The sequence below is a fragment of the Ovis aries genome, chromosome 8, assembly GCF_016772045.2.
Source record: "Ovis aries strain OAR_USU_Benz2616 breed Rambouillet chromosome 8, ARS-UI_Ramb_v3.0, whole genome shotgun sequence".
Lineage (NCBI taxonomy): Eukaryota > Metazoa > Chordata > Mammalia > Artiodactyla > Bovidae > Ovis > Ovis aries.
In genome coordinates this window covers 27,350,468-27,371,489 of record NC_056061.1, presented here as the reverse complement: position 1 = coordinate 27,371,489, position 21,022 = coordinate 27,350,468, and the positions used below count along the sequence as shown (strand labels likewise).

At 38.5% G+C, this 21,022-nt stretch overlaps 1 protein-coding gene and 1 pseudogene across 3 annotated transcripts in view; one reads left to right on the top strand and one right to left on the bottom strand.

Annotated features, from left to right (window-relative positions):
• Nucleotides 1–21,022, bottom strand: part of WASF1 (WASP family member 1) — a 124,288-nt gene that overhangs the window by 31,885 nt on the left and 71,381 nt on the right. The window lies entirely within an intron of this gene.
• Nucleotides 11,523–12,115, top strand: LOC105609798 (E3 ubiquitin-protein ligase MARCHF2-like; annotated as a pseudogene).

Here is a 21,022-nt window from a genome sequence, read left to right as displayed (position 1 = left end):
TTTAATTCATCTACTGTACAAGTTTAAATAATGAATAGGAATTTTATTAAATTTATATTTGTAGACATACAATTAAATTACAATGTTCATGAGTCAACAATTTTGAGTTAAGAACCTGTAAAACTTCCAAAATCACCTTTTCTATTATGTATGATTCATAATTACATCCTCAACATTTTATAGTTTCCTCTCATTACAGGTGAAAAGAAAAAATACCAATACTGAAAAGGTACTAGGCATATTATTAATATTTTAATTCTCTTCCCTGACTTGGACATGAAAATTTTTTGCAAATGCTATGTTGAATCAGTGAGAATAATCAATTTACATGTCCTTTGAGTTTTAGAATCATCACTTTGAAAACATTTATTATTATTACCATTATTATTATGTCCTTTGTCTTATTTTTAGGGGAAAAAACCACAAACTTTATTGAGGTATAAATAATTCTAAGATGTTCATTCCAGATCTCCAGCACCTCCTACTACTGCTTCCATGATTATATTACATGTTACAAGAGATTCTGAAGACATAATAATGTTTGCTAATCAACTGACCTTAACATACAAAGATTATATGTATGGGTTTAATCTGATCACACTAGCCCTTTAAAAGCAGAGTGTTTTCTCCAGTTGACAGCAGAAAGGGAAGTCAGAGACTCAAATCACGAGGGACATTCACCATATCATTGCTGGCCTGAAGACCAAGGCCACTTGGAAAGCACCCGAGAGTACTCTCTAAGGCCCGAGAGCACCGTTTGGCTACCAGCCAGGAATAGAACAAGAATCTCCGTTCTACCACTGCAACGAACCGGATCTGCCAATTTCAATGCGTTTGGAAGCTGATTTTTTTCCACCCAAAGCCTCTGGAAATGAATGGAGTGCAGTTAACATCTGGATTTTAGCCTTATAAGATGCTGAGCAGCAAACTAACCAAGCCCACTCAAATTGGTGACCTACAAAACTGTGAGATAATTAATAGACACTGTTCTAATCTGCCAAATTTGTGGTAATTTGTTAAGCAGCAACAGAAAATTAAGTATACATACTTATAAGTGTACAATTTTAATTAGTTTTAAAGCAGTTTTAACAGTTTAACACTGTGAAATCACTACAGTTGCTGCTTACATTTTCTTTGTGCCCATTTGCAATCTCTCCCTCCACTCATGCCTGCAACCAACCAGGCACTTGCTTTCTGTCACTATAGATTTGTTTGCCTGTTATAGAATTCTATATGTGTGGAATCATATCTACTCTTTTTTGCCTGTCTTTCCATTAGCCTAATGATTTTTTTAGATTCATCCATCTTGTTGCATGTATCAATAAATCATTCATTATTACTGTTGAATTTTATTGTTCATAGTATGGATTTACCATAATTTACCACTCATTTGTTGATGGACATTTGGGTTATTTTCAGTTAGGGGCTATTACAAATAAAGTGACTATGAACTTTTTGTACAAGTCTGTGTGTGAACACGTTTGCTTTTCTTGGATAAATAACATACGTAAGTTTGTTTTAAGGGCAGGGCAGGGAGAGGATAAGTGGCAGGCAAAGAGTTAATGGTACCTTTACTGCAAAAAAGCAAAGGGATTCTTTTGAGTTCCAAAAGTAGTTCTCAGGAGAAGCTGTGAACTCTCCTCTTTTGTACCTGGAAAAAATGGTGGAGGAACTAGGATTCCACAGTTTCAATGGTAACAAGGGTGATGGGTCAGTAGGCAGAGACTTAAGTGTCTTCTAAATTCTACTTTTTTCCCAAAGTATCTTTCTTTTCAATGGTTTTATTCCGTTGCTTATATGACTAATAAAATACAGTATCATATAGATATACTTAAAGCATTTTCAATGTACTATTACAAAGATGCTTACATTTCAGTTTTCTTTTCTTTTCTTTTTTATTTTTTTCAGTTTTCTCATTTACTATTATGAACAATGTTGCTTTGTCCTCTATGAACAGGCTACCTGACAGCAAGAACATGGCCCAGCCTTAAAGTGACCTCTACAGAAAGACCACAGTTCGGCAAGAACCAAGCCTGTTTATGAGCAGTCCTCAACAGATAAGTGTCACATGCATAAGCAAGTAAAGAGGTCTAAAATAAAACACATAATAGGGGGACCTTGTCATCATTAACAGACATTAATAAATCTAAAGTTTATTAGCTGGGATTCCCTGGTGGTTCAGATGGTAAAGTGTCTACCTGCAATGTGGGAGACCCGGGTTCAATTTGAAAGAGTGCTAGTGAAATTCAATCTGTCTCACTGATATATTCGTGTTATTATTGGGCATTTCTGTGAATATATTTTAGAAAATACATTCAGAAGTGTTTTTAAAAGTAATTTGAATTATTTACCAGGAGGTGACTCCTGACTCAGCCTCTGAGTCAAATAAGCCACTGTTTGAACCAGAAACCGAGGTCCTGATACAGACACTGGGATGTGGAGACAATCCCTGGAGCTCCTCTGGGAAGGTCCTTACCAGATAAGTTTGACAAGCTATACCGGCTTGCTTCTGCTGACTCCAAAAGTCCTGAGTCTGCTGTTTGACCCTCAAGACAGTGCCTTCCTGTTCTGGGCTCATTCCTATGCTACATTCCACAATTAATCAAATTGCTGGGTCTGCAGAGCACTCCCCTCCTCATCAACTGAAGGCTTCACATGGTGAGTTTCTCCACTTCAAAGAAAAGACTTTCTTCAACTCTGTCAATATCTTCACCAACAACAATCATGTGTGATGCCTCTCTTTAATACGATGACATCTAACAATCTTAAAATGGATTGATATAACACACTGTACCTTAACTGTGGACATAATGTGACTTTTAATTTCAATTATGTTTTAACTGGTTTAATGACTATTTTGGCTTACATCTATAACTGTAAAATGGGGTTTGTTTCTGTCTGAAAGCTTTTAGGTTACAAATTATGGTTCAAGCTCCTATGAGTGCCACAACCTTCTCCAACTGTTACTTGGGGCCCCTGGATCAGAGACCCTCAATATGAAGGTGAGGAGAGTATGTACCTCAACAATTTAGGGACGACACTCCTCAACAACAGGAAGTAGTTATGCAACTAAAATGATGCCCCTTTCCCTTGGCAACATATTCTAAAAGAGAAAAAGAGGGGAATGAGTCAATTCCTAGGTAGGTTGATAAGAAGTCCAGGGTCCCTGAGGAGGAGAAAGAGGTCTGGGGCTCTCAAGGAAGAGATAGGAGTCTGGAATTCTCAAGGAGGAGAAAAGGACAAACATTTTTTTCTACATTCCTTAGTCACATAAAACCCTGAGCTGATGATGATTACACAACAAAACAACTCAGCTTAAACTCTCTATATAAGGACTACAGAACAACAATGTAGGCTTCCCTGGTAGCTCAACTGGTAAAGAATCTGCCTGTGATGTGGGAGACCTGGGTTCAATCCCTGCATTGGGAAGATCCCCTGGAGAAGGTCATGGCAACCCACTCCAGTATTCTTGCCTGGAGAATCCCCAAAGACAGAGGAACTTGGTGGGCTGTAGTCCATGGGATCGCAAAGAGTCAGACACGACTGAGCAACTAAGCACAGCACACACATCCTGCTTGAAGGCAGTTTCTCCTTCTTGAAAACCTTCTGACTAATCCCATTAGTCCATGTGGTCCCAAAGAGTCAGACACCATTGAACTGAACTGAATCCTGTTATCTTAAAATGTATATTATGGGTGTGGGTCTGGTAAGATCTTTCTGTTGTTAGTTCTAATCCTATCATCTTAAAATGTAAATTGTGGGAGTGGGTCTAGTAAGATCTTTACCACCTTGAGACATTCTTTTGATTTATTGTAATAACCAATTTTAAAAAGAATATGGCTCCTTTGCTAAGACTAGTGAGGGGGCCACTCATCCTCCTTCTGATGTCTATGTCAGAAGCTTTCTCTGTCCTTTTCATACTTTAATTAACCTCTGCTACACACACACACACAAAGTAATTTGAATTTATCAAGAATGATTACTTATGAAAAATATTTTCTTTTTGAGGGGACAAGTCCTAGAACATAGAGATGAATTCCATTCCAACTCCCCTATTTTTCATGATTCCTCTTCTGTGAGTCTATTCTTACCTAATCACATTTTTTTCATTATACAGTATTCTCAAAACAGGCAAAATATAAATTAAGATATATCAGGCAGACAGCACATGGCTTGCTTCAAAAGTCATAAAACAAAGATAAAGGAGGAAGGAATACTTCCTAACTCAATGAAGTTGGCATTACACTAATACAAAAGCCAGATAAAGATATACTGATATCAGGAAAAGGAAACTACAAATCAACACCTCTGATGAATACAGATGCAAACATCCCCCCAAAAAATTTAGCAAAATCATTAAGGTATACAAAAATTACACACTACAACAAGGTGGGATTCATCTGAGTCATGGAACACTGGTTCCACAGTCAAAAATCAATCAAACTGAATCCATCCCATTAACCTGCTAAAGAAGAAAAGTCACATATCATATTAATAATGTAGAAAAAACATTTGACAAGCCCAACACTTTTCATGATAAATTCAGAATGGCTAGCAAACCAGGAATAAATGGTAACTTCCTCAACTTAATAAAGAGCATCTAATAGCTAAAGCTGGAGAAGGAAATGGCAACCCACTCCTGTATTTTTACTTGGAGAATCCCATGGACAGAGGAGCCTGGCAGGATACAGTCCATGGGTTGCAAGAGTCAGACATGACTTAGTGACTAAACCAGCACTCCCACCAATAGCTAAAGCTATTACCTACAGCTAACGTCATACTTCATGCTGAGAAACTAGCAGCTTTCCTGCCAAGGTCAGAAACAAGGCAAAAATATCCCATATCATCACATCCTACTCAAAGTCTTAGCTAGAGCAATATGACAAGAAAAGGAAAAAAATAAACAGATTGAGAAGAAATAAAGCTGTCTTTATTCACAGATAACATGACTATATATGTTGAAAATCTAAAATAATCAACAAAAAACTCCTGGAACTAATAAATTATTATAACAAGACAATAGGATACAAGGTTAATATATAAAACTCAACTGTTTTTCAATATACCAGCAATAACAACTGTAAATTTAAATTAATAACATACAATTTACATTAGCACCCCACATCCCAAAATACTTAGGTATAAATTTATATGAGATTTATGAGGGAAACTATAAAGCTCTGGTTTGAAAAAAAGAAAAAGAAGAACTAAGTAAATGAAGCAATATTTCACATTCATAGATAGGAAGACTCAATATGGTCATGGTATAAGTTCTTTACAACTTGATCTAAAGATTCAATGCAATCCAAATCAAAATCCTAGCAATTTATTTTGTAGCTACTGACAAACTGATTCTGAAGTTTATATGGAGAGCCAAAAGACCCAGAATAGCCAATGTAAAATTGAAGCGAACAAAAATTAGTTGGAAGACTGACACTACCTGACTTCAAGCCTTAGTATAAAGCTACAGTAAGTGAGACAGTACAACTGGCAAAAGCACGGGCACGGAGATCAATGGAACAGAACAGAGTGCCCAGAAACAGGCCCATATAAATACAGCCAACTGATTTTAGATAAAAAAAGCAAAATAATAATAGGCACACCTCATTTTATTGTGCTTCACAGATACTGCATTTCTTACAAATTGAAGGTTTGTGGCAACCCTGTGTCATCAGATGACAGCAGTTTTAGCAATAAAGTATTTTTCAATTAATGTATGGTTTTTTTTACACATAGTGCTATTCCACACGTAATAAAGTATAGCATTAACATAAGTTTTACATGCACTAAGATAAAAATTCATGTGACTAGCTTAAATGTGATATACACTTTATTGGGGTGGTCTGGAACCAAATCCACAACATATCCAAGGTATGCCTGTACAATGGAGAGCTGAGTCTTTAACAAATGGTGCTGGAAAACTGGACATCTACATGTAAAAAAGTGAATATAAACACAGATCTTACACCTTTTCAAAAATTAACTCAAAATGAATCACAGACCTAAATGTGAAATGAAAATCTATAAAACTTCTAGAAGATAACAAAGGAGAAAATCTAGATGACCTTGTGTTTGGCAGTGACTTTTCAGATCCATGAAAAATAACTGATGAGCTGGACTTCATTAAAATTAAAAATTTCTGCTCTACGAAAGACATCAAGAGAATGAGAAGACATGTCACAAATTGTGAGAAAAACATTTCCAAAAGACTGAAAAAGAACTGTTGTCCAGAGTATACAAGCAATTGTTAAAAGTTTTTTTTTTTTTTTAAAGAATAACCTGATTAAAAACTGGGCTGAAGATCTAAACAGACACTTCACCAAAAAAGATATATAGAGGGTAAAGAAGCATATAAAAAGATGCTCAACATCATGTGTCATTCAAGAACTACAAATCAAAACAACAAGAATTCCCTGGAAGTCCAGTGGTCAGGGCTCCATGCTTTCACTGCCAAAGGCCTGGGTTCAATCCCTGGTTAGGGAACTAAAATCCCACAAGTCATGTGGCACAATCAATTAATAAATACATATACAAACATTTATATAATATATATAATGTTTAGGAATACAGAATCTGACAACAAAGGAGATGGGGTTTGAGTATGGTTCTGCCACTTACAAACTGTGCTAAGGACTTTAACCTCTCTGTGCCTCTGGGATTAATACTACCTACTTCACTTGGTTGGTTGTGTGTGAATGTGTGCTAAGTCGTTTCAGTTGTGTCGACTCATTGCAACCCTATGGACTGTAGCCCGCTAGGCTCCTCTGTCCATGGGATCCTCCAGGCAAGAATACTGGAATGGGTATTCCATTACTGTTCTCCTCCAGGGCATAGTCCCAACCAGGGGGTCGAACCCACATCTCTTATGTCTCCTGCACTGGCAGGTTTCTTTACCAGTAGCACCACCTGGGTTGTTTGTAAAGATTTTGTGTAGTTGCTCAGTCATGTCCGATTCTTTGCAACCCTATGGACTACAGCTCACCAGACTCCTCTGTCCATGAGATCTTCCAGGTAAGAAAACTGGAGTGGGCTGCCATTTTCTTCTCCAGGGTTTCTTCCCAACCCAGGGATTGAACTCGGGTCTCCTGCATTGCAGGCAGATTCTTTTACTGTCTGAGCCACTAAAATGACTAGGAAAAGACCCGATACATAGCAAATTAGAACTCAAAGATATTAATGATTATTTCCAAACTTTGTATTTCTTAAGAATTTTCCAAGGATAAAGAGCTACACAATCTTATAATTAGAACGGCTTTTTTTCATTCTAAAGAACAATATTTGGATGAAAGGGAACAGCAGTTTTCTGAATTTCTGCCACTTTCCTTTTTGTGAACTATTATTTTGCATGACCACAGAATCCACTATGTGTGTGCGTGCAGAAAACTGCTTTGTTGAATCTTCAGAAAAACTGTTCTGGTCTTTAACATAATTAAATCTGGATGTTACATTTTTTAAAAGACACAGCAGAACACAAGTGCTGTGCTCTGTTTTTACAACACCTCATTTCTGACAACAAATGGGTAATTTTTCCATACCAAGCAATTCTCCAGTTCTCTGAGGACAACAACTGAGCATCCTACAAGTCGATTCAGTATGTCAGAGGTGCATGCGTGCTCAGTCACTTCAGCTTTGTCTGACTCTTTGCAATCCTATGGATTGTAGCCCAGTAGGCCCCTCAGTCCGTGGGATTCTCCAGGCAAGAATACGGGAGTAGGTTTTCATGCCCTCCTCCAGATCTTCCAGACCCAGGGATCAAATCCACGTCTGCCTTCATCTGCTGCATTGCAGGCGGAATTCTTTATCCACTGAGTCACCTCAGTTCAGTTCAGTCGCTCAGTTGTGTCAGACTCTTTGCGACCCCACGGACTGCAGCACACCAAGCTTCCCTGTCCATCACCAACTCCAAAAGCTTACTCAAACTCATGTCCATCGAGTCAGTAATGCCATCCAAAACATCTCATCCTCTATCGTGCCCTTCTCCTCCCGCCTTCAATCTTTCCCAGCATCAGGGTCTTTTCCAATGAGTCAGTTCTTCACATCAGGTGGCCAAAGTATTGGGAGCTTCAGCTTCAGCACCAGTCCTTCCAATGAACACCCAGGACTGATCTCCTTGCAGTCCAAGGGACTCTCAAGAGTCTTCTCCAACACCACACTTCAAAAGCATCAGTTCTGAGTCACCCAATATGTCCTACAAGTCAATTTAATTTCAACATTAACTAGAGACAACTCAACCCCACAGGCTACTCACTCCCACAAGACTGCCCCCAACTTCAGAAGCCAGTTAAAAGTCTTAGGCCTCCCATTTTCCTCCCCAGCAAGCTATAAATTAGGGGTTTCCATGACCCCCTCCTCAGGTTTGCTAATTTTATAGAACAACTCAAGGGACTCAGGAAAACAATTTACTATTTTAACTGGTTTGTTATAAAAGATACAACTCAAAAACAGCCATGTGGTTGCAAGAGAGTTGTACCCGACTTAGTGATTAAACAACAAATATGGACAAGGTATCAAGATTGCTGGGAGAAATATCAATAACCTCAGATATGCAGATGATACCACCCTTATGACAGAAAGTGAAGAGGGACTAAAAAGCCTCTTGATGAAAGTGAAAGAGGAGAGTGAAAAAGTTGGCTTGAAGCTCAACATTCAGAAAACGAACATCATGGCATCTGGGCCCATCACTTCATGGGAAATAGATGGGGAAACAGTGTCAGACTTTATTTTTGGGGGCTCCAAAATGACTGCAGATGGTGATTGCAGCCATGAAATTAAAAGACACTTACTCCTTGGAAGAAAAGTTATGACCAACCTAGATAGCATATTGAAAAGCAGAGACATTACTTTGGCACAAAGGTCCGTCTAGTCAAGGCTCTGGTTTTTCCTGTGGTCATGTATGGATATGAGAGTTGGACTGTGAAGAAAGCTGAGCGCCGAAGAATTGATGCTTTTGAACTGTGGTGTTGGAAAAGACTCTTGAGAGTCCCTTGGACTGCAAGGAGATCCAACCAGTCCATTCTGAAGGAGATCAGCTCTGGTATTTCTTTGGAAGGAATGATGCTAAAGCTGAAACTCCAGTACTTTGGCCACCTCATGCGAAGAGTTGACTCATTGGAAAAGACTCTGATGCTGGGAGGGATTGGGGGCAGGAGGAAAAGGGGACGACAGAGGATGAGATGGCTGGATGGCATCACTGACTCGATGGATGTGAGTCTGAGTGAACTCGGGATTTGGTGATGGACAGGGAGACCTGGCGTGCTGCAATTCACGGGGTCGCAAAGAGTCAGACACAACTGAGCAACTGAACTGAACTGATGGGCAAGGTACTGGAGAAACTTATGGTCCGGAGAAATTCATGCAGAGTTTCAATGTCCTGTCTGGGCACATCACCCTCCCAGCATCTCAGTGTGTTCATCAATCTGGAAGCTTTCCAAATCCTATAGTTTAGTAAGAGTTTTTATGGAGGTTTCATTACATAGGCATGGTTGATGAAATCATTGTTCATTGATGGTTAACAATCTCTAGACCCGCTTCCTTTCTTAGAGGTTAGGGAGTAAGGTTGAAAGTTCTAAGTTTCTTAATCAAGTCTTGGTTTTTATGGTCCCCATCTAAGGGGTATCTAGGGGGCCCTTGCCACTAGTCATCTGATCTGCATACAAAAAGATACTCAAAAGTTTTAGGAGCTTGTGCCAAGAACCAGGGACAAAGACCAACTACATGTTTCTTATTATATCACAAGATTACAAGGAGTAATTTTGCAATTTAAAATGAAGATTGAAAAGGAAAAATACTAGTTTTCAGATTACTAAAATTCTTCCTGCATGTAATTGTTTTCTAAAAAAGATTAAAACTGTGAAATTTTTTGTTTTTGTAAGGATCCATTCCTTGCAAATAACATTTCTCTTTGCTATTCCATGCCATTTAAGGGAAGTATAAACCTTAGTCTCCATCTTCTTATCACCTCTCACATTCCCCCAGGGCTGACTCTCTACATTATTCTACCAAATAACACAAGTCAAATTTGTGTGGTAATTTTTTAATAATTGTGTGTTATTACCTATAGGTATTGTCCAATTCATGCAAACTTAAGTGCCTCAGGACCTATGGTAAATTAGAAATGACCGCAAATTCTTTGTAACTCTATTATTTTCATACTACTTAAATTTGGGCTGGTTTTGTGACTTGTTTTGACAGTATCATGTGGTGGAAGCGACACTGTGTGATCTCCAAGTCTAGGCCTCAAGAGACCTAACAGCTCCTATAAATGCTCTCTTTGAACTCTTCCACAGATAAGCTCAGACAGCCTTCTGGGGACACGTGGCCCAGCCAATAACCAGAACCAACTGCCAGTCATGTGAATGAGGTCTTCTCAGACTGTTGTTCGTTTTTCAGTCACCAAGTCTTGTCTGACTCTTTGCGACCCCATGGACTGCAGCACAGCAGGAAATCTAGATGACCTCCTCAGACTATCCAACCCAAACTGGGCTACCAGATAACTGCAGTCATGTAAGTAGCTTGGACAAGGTCAGCAGATGAACTGTTCAGCTGGTCCTAGCCCAAACTGCTGGCCTACAGAATCATAAACAGATAAGATAGCTGTTTTAAGCCATGAAGTTTTGGAGTAGTTTATTATCCTGTGAGAGCTAACAGATACACACAACCCCCTCCCCCCATCTAAAGAAACAGAATTATCTTTGCATAGAATAAAACTAATGAGTTGTACCACTCTGCTTTCAATTAAACCAAATCTGGTAATATGATCACAACCACTGGATTGGTATTTGATCTGGAACAGGTCAGGAAGATCCCCTGGAGAAGGGCATGGAGAATTCCATGGTCAGAGAAACCTGGCAGCCTACAGGTCCATAGAGTCACAAAGAGATGGACACAACTGAAGCGACTTAGCAAGCGTGCAGCCACATACAAGACATAAGTGACGTGAAAGTCGCTCAGTTGTGTCCGACTCTTTGTGACACCATGGACTATACAGTCCATGGAACTCTCCAGGCCAGAATACTGGAGTGGGTAGCAGTTCCCTTCTCCAGGGGATCTTCCCGATCCAGGAATCAAACCTGGGCCTCCCGCATTACATGCAGATTCTTTACCAGCTGAGCTACCAGGGACGCTCATGACAAGACACAGGGAAGGCCTGTCATCTATAAAGTGACATGGCACAAAACTCTGCCCTAATGGACAACTCCATGGAAGGCAGTGACAAATTCAAATCCTTTATTAGGTAACAGGAATGTTAACATAAACACTGAAAAACTGGTCACTAAAGCTGCTAATACATCCTGAACAATATAAATCCTTATTCTGTAACCACTAGGATCCAGGGGGCTGTATGTCTACTCAGCCTCTTTGCAACCCTAGTCTGGAGTAAGCCTCCACTGGCTAAGGAAATCTGAATATTTTTCTTTACAATCTGAAAGGACACTATATATGCTATATTAATTTCATCTACTGTAACACTTTATAGTGTTAAGCTTATAAAACATTCCTAAATAATCTCATTTGAGAGGTAACATGACTGTTGTCACCTCCCCGGCTCCCTGTGTGACTGCTCTGATAGCCCTGCCTTCTCTGAGGTCGTGGAGGCCACAGGCCTCGGGCCATCCCAGTATGTGGCCCAGGTGACTTCAAGGGATGGCTGGCTCCTCTCGACTGTCATCCGGGCCTTGGACACACAAAGCGATGGTCCCTTCTGCCGGATCTGCCATGAGAGGGCATATGGGGAGAGCCTACTGTCTCCATGTGGGTGCACTGGCACGCTGGGCGCTGTGCACAAGAGCTGTCTGGAGAGGTGGCTTTCCTCGTCCAACACCAGCTACTGCGAGCTGTGCCATACAGAGTTTGCAGTGGAGAAGCGGTCCAGATCTCTCACAGAGTGGCTGAAGGACCCTGGGCCTCGGACAGAGAAGTGGACGCTGTGCTGTGACGTGGTGTGCTCCTGTTCATCATGCCACTGGCCGCTATCTCAGGCTGGCTATGCCTGCGGGGGGCCCAGGACCACCTCCGGCTCCACAGCCATCTGGAGGCCTTGGGGCTGATCGCCCTTACCATTGCCCTCTTCACCATCTGTGTCCTCTGGACGCTGATTTGATTCATTTGAGCAGTTCAAGTGGAGAATGCAATGGCACCCCACTCCAGTACTCTTGCCTGGAAAATCCCATCGATGGAGGAGCCTGGTGGGCTACAGTCCATGGGGTCGCACAGAGTCGGACACGACTGAGCGACTTCACTTTCACGTAGTGGAGAAGGAAATGGCAACCCACTCCAGTGTTCTTGCCTGGAGAATCCCAGAGACGGAGGAGCCTGGTGGGCTGTCGCTTACGGGGTCACACAGAGTCGGACACGACTGAAGCGACTTAGCAGTAGCAGCAGCAGCAGCATGGCTTATTGGACAGGGCATGGACTTTGGGTCAGGGAGACTAAAATTCAATCACACTAATCAAAAGATTACTAAGAACAGTTTTAAGAATTAGAAACGAGAACTACATGTAAAAATTTTTAAGTGTCTGGTAAATAACAGCACCCCAATAAATTCTATTTTTGTATTAATTTAGTAAGATTTACTAAGGACACTGATTACATCAACTGGCTTTTGTTACATAACAAAACCACCTCAAAAATTAGTAGCTTAAAATAACAACCAATTCTGAGTCAGCAATTTAGGCTATGCTCAGCTGAACAGTTCTGCTGATCTTGGCCAGGCTCATTCATATGCTGTGGACAGCTGCCAGGTAGACAGGCTGGTCTAAGATGGCTCAGCTGGGATGGCTGTCTCTATTCCAAAGGATCTCTCATCATCTATCTGGCTAGCCTAGATTTGACTACATATGGAAACATGCAACGCCTCTTAACGCCCAGGCTCAGAACTCACCAAACATAACCTCCACTGAGTTTATTAGCCATAGCACATCATCAGGCAAACCAACACTTAAAGGACAGAGAAACAAAGTCAAGGAGCTGCTTAGTGTGGTCAGTTTGCAATTTATCCAGAGACCTATATACTGGGTACCATAAAGGTCTTTTAAATGCTATATATACGTAGATGTAAATGTTTATGTATTTAATCATTATATTTGCTAAGTCACTTCAGTCATGTCTGACTCTGTGCGACCCCATAGACAGCAGCCCACCAGGCTCCCCCGTCCCTGGGATTCTCCAGGCAAGAACACTGGAGTGGGTTGCCATTTCCTTCTCCAATGCATGAAAGTGAAAAGGGGAAGTGAAGTTGCTCAGTCATGTCCGACTCTCAGCGACCCCATGGACTGCAGCCTACCAGGCTCCTTCATCCATGGGATTTTCCAGGCAAGAGTACTGGAGTGGGATGCCGTTGCCTTCTCTGATCATTATATTAAATCATTACAAAAAGGTCCTCAAGAGAGATATAGACTATTACTATTTTTGTGGAGAATCTGAAGTGTAGGGAGCTAGTAACTAGCCCCAAGTATTATTACTTATACGTAGCAGAGTCAAAACTGGAAATCAGGTTTCCTAGGTCCTACCTAGTTCAATGCTTTTCTATTCATCCCATGTTGTCCAGAAATTGATCCCAAGATCCTAAAGATCCTATAACACCTCCATAAAGTAGCTTCTACATAATATCACAGAAAAAAATATTTTTTGATTTGAGATATAAGTTTAAACCATATTTGCTTGATTTCTTTCTCACAGTCTAGTTAACCTAACAAATCACCTGTGGTCAACTTTAATGAAAAACTGCTTCATGGCACAGGTACCATTTTGTTTCAGTTTGATTCTGGGAACATTATTTTTCTTTCTAAATGAAGAATTTATTCAATGAATCACTACTGAATGTCTGTTGTCTATGTCAGTCACTGTACTATATACTGAAGATACAAGATAATCAGCTTTTATAAACTATATTAAAAAACTTTCTGTTAAGATCCCTCTCTTGAAGAAATAAGTTTTATAAGGGAAGCATTTATTTTCAGAGAAATTTCTGGGATCTACTATTTTAATGAAAATATATTCCTTTTTACCATTAAACCCTTCAATAGCTAATGGAATACCAAGTTTAACAAACTGCATCACCTATATGTATGAACAGATATTCACAAATATGCATTTAATTATCGTGGTCAGAAGCCTATTAATCCTTCTGACTCCTATGTCTATTCATCCCCCACATCTTGGTTGATTCTACCTTCAAAATATATATCTACTAATTCACTAACACCATGTTGAACCAAGCCGCTACCATCTCCTGTTCAGAGCATAACTTACACTCATTTCATCTCTCTGCGTCCATTATTGTCTTCTTAGAGGAGCTCAAGATACTCTTAAAATATGTCTGATTACATTATTTCTTCTGCTTGAAACCCTCCCAACAGCTTCCCTGTTCTAAATGTACTCTCTTCACTGTAGCCTTTAAGACCTTTCCATTCTCACCTTTAACCCTTCTCTTTGTTGCTCCAGTCACACCAACCTTTTCCTTTCCCACCAAGCTCTTTTCCACTGTAGGGCCTTTGTATGCACCGTTCCCTCTTGGCATCACTGGCCTCTTTTCATTTCTTGTTGCTCAAAAGGCCCTTTCAAACTCCTCTTACATAGGTCCCCTTCTTATCCTATTATGGTTCCTATTTGTTTCCCTCATAGCATGTTTTCAATTTATAAATACATATTTACTTGTTTATCTACTGGTTATATCCTTCCTACCAGCCTGTAAGTTCCATGAGAGTACAAACTGTTTCATTCATTTACTATACAAATATTTAGCATACTGCTTGCTACACACAAGTGTTCAATAAATAGTTTTTAAATAATCAATATCTAATTTTTGCATGGCACCATATTGGTTTATTTGCCAATAACTGCAGATAGTAAAAGAAGGATGGACAAAACTAAATTTACTAGAGTGAATGAAAATGAAAATGTTTCCAGTGTCAACACCCCATGTAAAGATAAAATTTATTGCCTAAAATAAGTACTTGTTACCATCATCTTAGATTATTAAGGACAGAGGAGCCTGGCGGGCTACAGTCCATTGGGTTGCAAAGAGTTGGACATGACTAAGCACATACATACATAACAAATAAAACCTAGCTCCCATGTGCCTAGAGTATCCAGGTAGATTTTCAGCAATTTACTTCTTGCAAACACAGGAATAACCATATTGCTGCTAGTGTGACTTTTCACAATAGGCTTTCCTCACCTCTTCTATTTCTCTACAGGAACATTTTTCACATTAAATACTAGGTTGCTGAAATACACAGAGATGGAATTTATATACTAATTTCAAACACAATACAGTGTATTTCCAAAGACACAATTACAGTGTTTCTGGCATAAAGGCAGTAACTAATGCTAAAACACATTTTTAAATGATGGTTCTCTACAAGCAGTTGAAAGAGGGAATTGCTAAGGTCAGTTACTTTAAAGTAAAGTAAGTTTAGATAGCTCACTAAATTAAAAAACTATACCAAACAGTAGCTAGCATCAACTGTTTTTCCAACTATATTCAGAAAAAATATACTTGTCTTTTAATCATGTGAAATAATGTTTATTGCTGCCAGTTATATAATTGGTATGTTTCTTGAAGAAAATTTGAAAAATATTCACAAACATGAAAATAAAATTATCCCACATCCCAGCAACCAGAGACTTAACACTTTATTTAACAGAGACCTCTATTTTAGATCAATTACAGTATTATGTAAATAAACTCTTTAAAAGAATCTAGTTTTCTGAACTTATGATCCAACTACTTTCTGTTCATGCCATTCTCTCCTTGAAGGATGAACCAAATCTCAATCCACTCACTTTTAGGACTGAGTTATGTAATATCCCTAAGTATCTGTTTTATCATAAGATTTTCGTGGGGATTTAGTCATGAACATTAAGAACCTAGTACAGTAGATGTTATACAAATGGTAGTCACTGTAACAGCTAAAAAAAAGCACCTCCTTAGTGGAACTTTCAGATTACTTCAGTCCTTTTCTGATGCTATTTGTATGTTACTTACATTGTAGTGTCTCATTATGAGCCAATACATGACTTATATCCCTCACTAGGATCTGAGATGATTTGGGACAGGTCTCCCACAACTTTATACTCACCACAATGTTCACAAATACTTAAGGTTAATTCAAAAATATTTTTTTCACACATATTTCCTGAAAGTTATTGAACTGGGAGACACAAAGATGAATAATAAGTTTTAATTTCTGCCCTCATGCAGTTTAAAATCTTTTAGAGGAAAAGAGACACTATTAGTGTAAATGACGTTAGGTCCACAAACTTTTTTTTAAAACCCATGGGGGGAAAAATATGTTTCAGAATTTAGAATTTCTCAGATTTTAGAAAGGTAATATAGTATATATACTGTATATTAAGAAATCATTCAGTAAGGTCCAGGTAGGCACCCTAGGATCCAACATTATTACTTTTATTCATAGTGAAATGTATGAATATTTACCAACTGGTATAAATATAGACTATAAATAGCCTCGTATCCATTCAGGTCAAATTTTAATACTATGTGAGTTTTCAACTGCTGCTATAGCAAATTACCATAAATGTAGTGCCTTACACAGTACAAATTTATTATCTTTTAGATCTAGAAGTCACAACTGTCCTTGTGCTAAAGCCAAGATGTCTACAAAGCTGGTCTCTTTCTAGAGGATCCACAAGAGAATCTGTTTTTTGCCCTGCCTGACTTCTGGATGCTGTTTGCTTTCCTTGGCTCCTGGCCTTTCATCTAATAATTAGCAATCCCATCACTCTAATCTCTACTTCTGCCATGTCATTTTCTTCTCTGACTCTCTTGCCTCCCTCTTCCTTTCATAAGGACTCTTGGGATTACACTGAGCCCATCTGGGTAATCCAAGCTAATCTCCCCATTGCAAGATCTTTAATTTAATCATCTCTGCAAAGCCCCTTTTACCAAGTAATGTAATGTTTACGGGTTCCAGGATTAGGATATGGACCTCTTCGGGGGCTATCATTTTGCCCACCAGAGCCACTAAATTAGTTTAGTTGTTTTTTTTTTTTAAAGAGAAACTTAGTTTTCAGAGTCTTTTGAACTTTAGAACTACAGAGAGGGAACTTTGGACCTGTATAAACAAAGGTAGTACAAGGCTAGTGATACAAGAAAAGCACAGGGGGATTATAGAAATATAATGAATGGAAAAACCACAACCAGTTAAGTATCAGGAAAAGCTCAGTGAAATAAATAGTATTGGGCTGGCCAAAAAGTTCGCTTGGGTTTTTATACAACATCTTACAAAAACCCAAATACACTTTTTGGCCAACCCAACATTTGATGGGAGCCTTCAAAGATGTAAAGGATTATGACCGGTGAACACTGGTACAAAAAGTAATTTTCAGACGTACTTGCTCTCAAAAATTTTATAGGGACATACAAAACAGCAACAACAAATTCAGAGACAGGAAACTATATTTGGAGAAGAAAGAGACTGCAGTTTGACTGAATTATATAGACTAAAAGTAAAACAGTAGTGAAAGAAAAGGAAAGATGAAGACAGATACAATGGGCTATGTTGCTTGTCAGGATGAAGAGTTTGTTCTTAATTCTGGAGGAAGTGAGCAGTCAGGTGGAAATAGTTTTGAACTGAGAAATGATGTGATAAGACTGGTGTTATATTGAAGAAAGATTAACTTGGCAAGAGGATTGATTCAAATTGGGAAAGGCAGAAGCGTAGCAGACAAATGACTAATCTAAAGAATAGGTACTTTCACTAGGGTGATGGGAGAAGAATGATGATGTCAAGGTAGCTAGAATTCATAAGAGATTTTCATCAACATAATTTTTAATAAAAGCAGCTACAAATTATAGTGCTTACTGTATGTCAGGTACCATTCTATGGAAGAGTTTAATTCCATTTTACAGATAAGAAGACTATGGTATAGAAAGTGTACCTTCTACACCAAGTATCATGGCTGGGATTTGAATCCAGGTAGATATGACTCCTGGAGAAGGCAATGGCAACCCACCCCAGTACTCCTGCCTGGAAAATCCCATGGACGGAGGAGCCTGGTAGGCTGCAGTCCATGGAGTCATGAAGAGTCAGACAAGACTGAGTGACTTCACTTTCACTTTTCACTTGCATGCATTGGAGAAGGAAATGGCAACCCACTCCAGTGTTCTTGCCTGGAGAATCCCAGGGATGGGGGAGCCTGGTGGGCTGCCGTCTATGGGGTCGCACAGAGTTGGACACGACTGAAGCGACTTAGCAGCAGCAATGACTCCAGAGTCCAAATGAATATGAACTTGTGGTGACAAAATCTGAAAGTTGAACTGATTTGTGAAAAATTCACCATTCCACCTAAAAGTAAGCTATGATAAGTTAACAATGTATACTTAAAACTCTAAAACAAATACTAAAATATCACAGGGAGTTATAGCTATTAAGCCAACAAAGGAGAAAAAACAGAATCGTTAAAAACATTACTCAGGCTTCCCAGGTGGCTCAGCGGTAAAGAATCTGCCTGCCAATGCAGGAGACATGGGTTTGATCCCTGGTCTGGGAAGATCCCACATGCCACGGAGCAACAAAGTCTGTGAGCCACAACTATTGAGCCTGCACTCTAGAGCCCAGGAACCACAACCACTGAGCCCACTCACTGGGGGCCACCCCACAACTCCCAAAGCCCACGTGCCCGAAATCACGTGCTCTGCAACAAGAAGCCTGTGCACTACGAGTGGAGAGTAGCCCCAGTTCACCCACCACAGTTAGATAAAAATCCACAGAGCAATGAAGACCCAGCACAGCCATAAATAAATATTTTAACATTTACTCACACTAAAAGAAAATAAAAAGGGAAATAAGACATTTATGAACAGTTACAACAAAAAGAAAATAACAAAATGGTAGATTTAAACTCTGTCATCAATAATCACATTAACCATAAATGATCTGAACATGCCAATTAAAAGGCAGAAATTGTAAGACTGAATTAAAAAAACAAGACCCAGTCACATGCTGCCTATGAGAAACAATTTTAAATATGAATACACAAAAAGGTTAAAAGTAAAAGGATAGAACAAGATATACCATGCTAAAGAAAAAAAAAAAGCTGGAGTGACTACATTAATATCAGACAAAATTGATTTTAGAGAATGGATATTACCAGAGATAAAGGGAATCATTCATACTAACAAAGCTGTCAATTCATCATGTATACATCATAATCTAAAATGTCTATTTACTTTACAAATAAATAGATTCAATAAAGTAAAAAGTAACAGAAGTACAATACAGAAAAGTCCATAGATACAGCTAAAAATTTCAACATCTTTCAATCACTAATAGACCAAGTAGACAGGAAGCACAGAGATGTCTAGAAGAACACCATCAACCAACTTGATAACTGAACTTTATAGAACATCCTATCCCAAAACAATACAAAACAAAATTTTAAGTATTACAAGTATACAAATAACATTTACCAAGAGAGACCACGTTTAAGTCATAAAATAAGTAAGAATAAATGTAAAAGGATTTAAATCCTACTAGGTATGTTTTCTGGCCACAATCTAATTACATTAGCAATCACAACAAAATGATATATGGAAAATCCTCAAATAGTTGAAGGCTAGGAAATGTATTTCCAAATAACTCCAATCAAAGAAGAAATAAAAAGGGAAAAAACAGTTATTTTGAATTGAATGAAAATAAAAACAAAAGTATCATAATGTATGAGGGAAGCAGCTAAAGCAGCAGTACATAAAGGGAAAATTATAGCATTAAAATGTCTACACTGGAAAACAAGAAAGGTCTTAAATGAATGGCCTCAACTATTTTCACCTCAACAAGCTAGAAAAAATAAAGCAAATTAAACTGGAAGTAAGCAAAACAGAGGAAATAGTGAAGGTGAGAGCAAAAGTCATTGGAACAGAAAAATAATGAGAACTTTAATAAAAACGACAACCCACTAGCCAGGCTGATGGGGAAGGGTGGCATATGAAAAGAATATAAATTGACAGTATCTGAGGCATGATAGAAATGCTATCACTATAGACTCTACAGATATTAAAAGAACCGTTAGGAAATATTATACAACTTATACTAATAAATTCCACATCTTACATGAAATGGAAAAATCCTGAAAAGACACAAGGTTTAGTGAACCTCACAAAAGAAGAAATACATTAAAGTTAAAAAAAAAAATTAAAAAAGAAACAAACAAAAAAGAAGAAATACAGTGTGCTTTGAAAACGAAATGCAGTATTAAGGGATTTACACTACTTGACTTCAATACTTATTATAAAGCCACACTATGCTAGGTAGTGTAGTATCGGTATGAAGATAGACAAATATCCACTAGAACAGAAAAGAATCCAGAAATAATCCAACTGATGAATTATTTGGTCAACTGATTTCTTCCACAGATGCAAAGTTGACATTCTTTTTTTTTTTTTAATGGTGCTACAACAATTGGATATTGCTATTAAAAAAAAACAACAACAACAACAACTTAGATCCTGACCTCTTACCATGTACAAATGAGTCTAAATGTAGAATGTAAAACTATAAGACTTCGAGAAAAAAGAAAATTTTTACTGCCTTGACTTAGGCATAGATTTCTTAGAAGTAACACCAATAGCACAATCCATAAAAAAAAGAAATTTTTGAACTAGAATTCATCAAAATTAAGAACTTCTGCTTTTTCAAAAGAAAATATTTGTAAATCACATATTTGATGTATCTAGAATGAAGAAACCTTTCTTGGCGGCTTAGATGGTAAAGAATCTGCCTGCAATTCAAGAGACCTGGGTTCAATCCGGGAAGAGTCCCTGGTGAAGGGAATGGCAACCTACTCCACCCGGAAAATCCTATGGACAGAGAAGCCTAGTGGGCTACAGTCCATGGGGTCGGCAAAGAATCTGACACGACTGAGCAACTAACACAAATAAAGACAATAAAATTCAATTAGAAAACAAACCAAAGGTCAACATCCAGATATTCGAACAGATATTTCACAAAAGAAAATATACAAATGGTATTTAAAAAGATGATCAACATTAGTCTTTAAA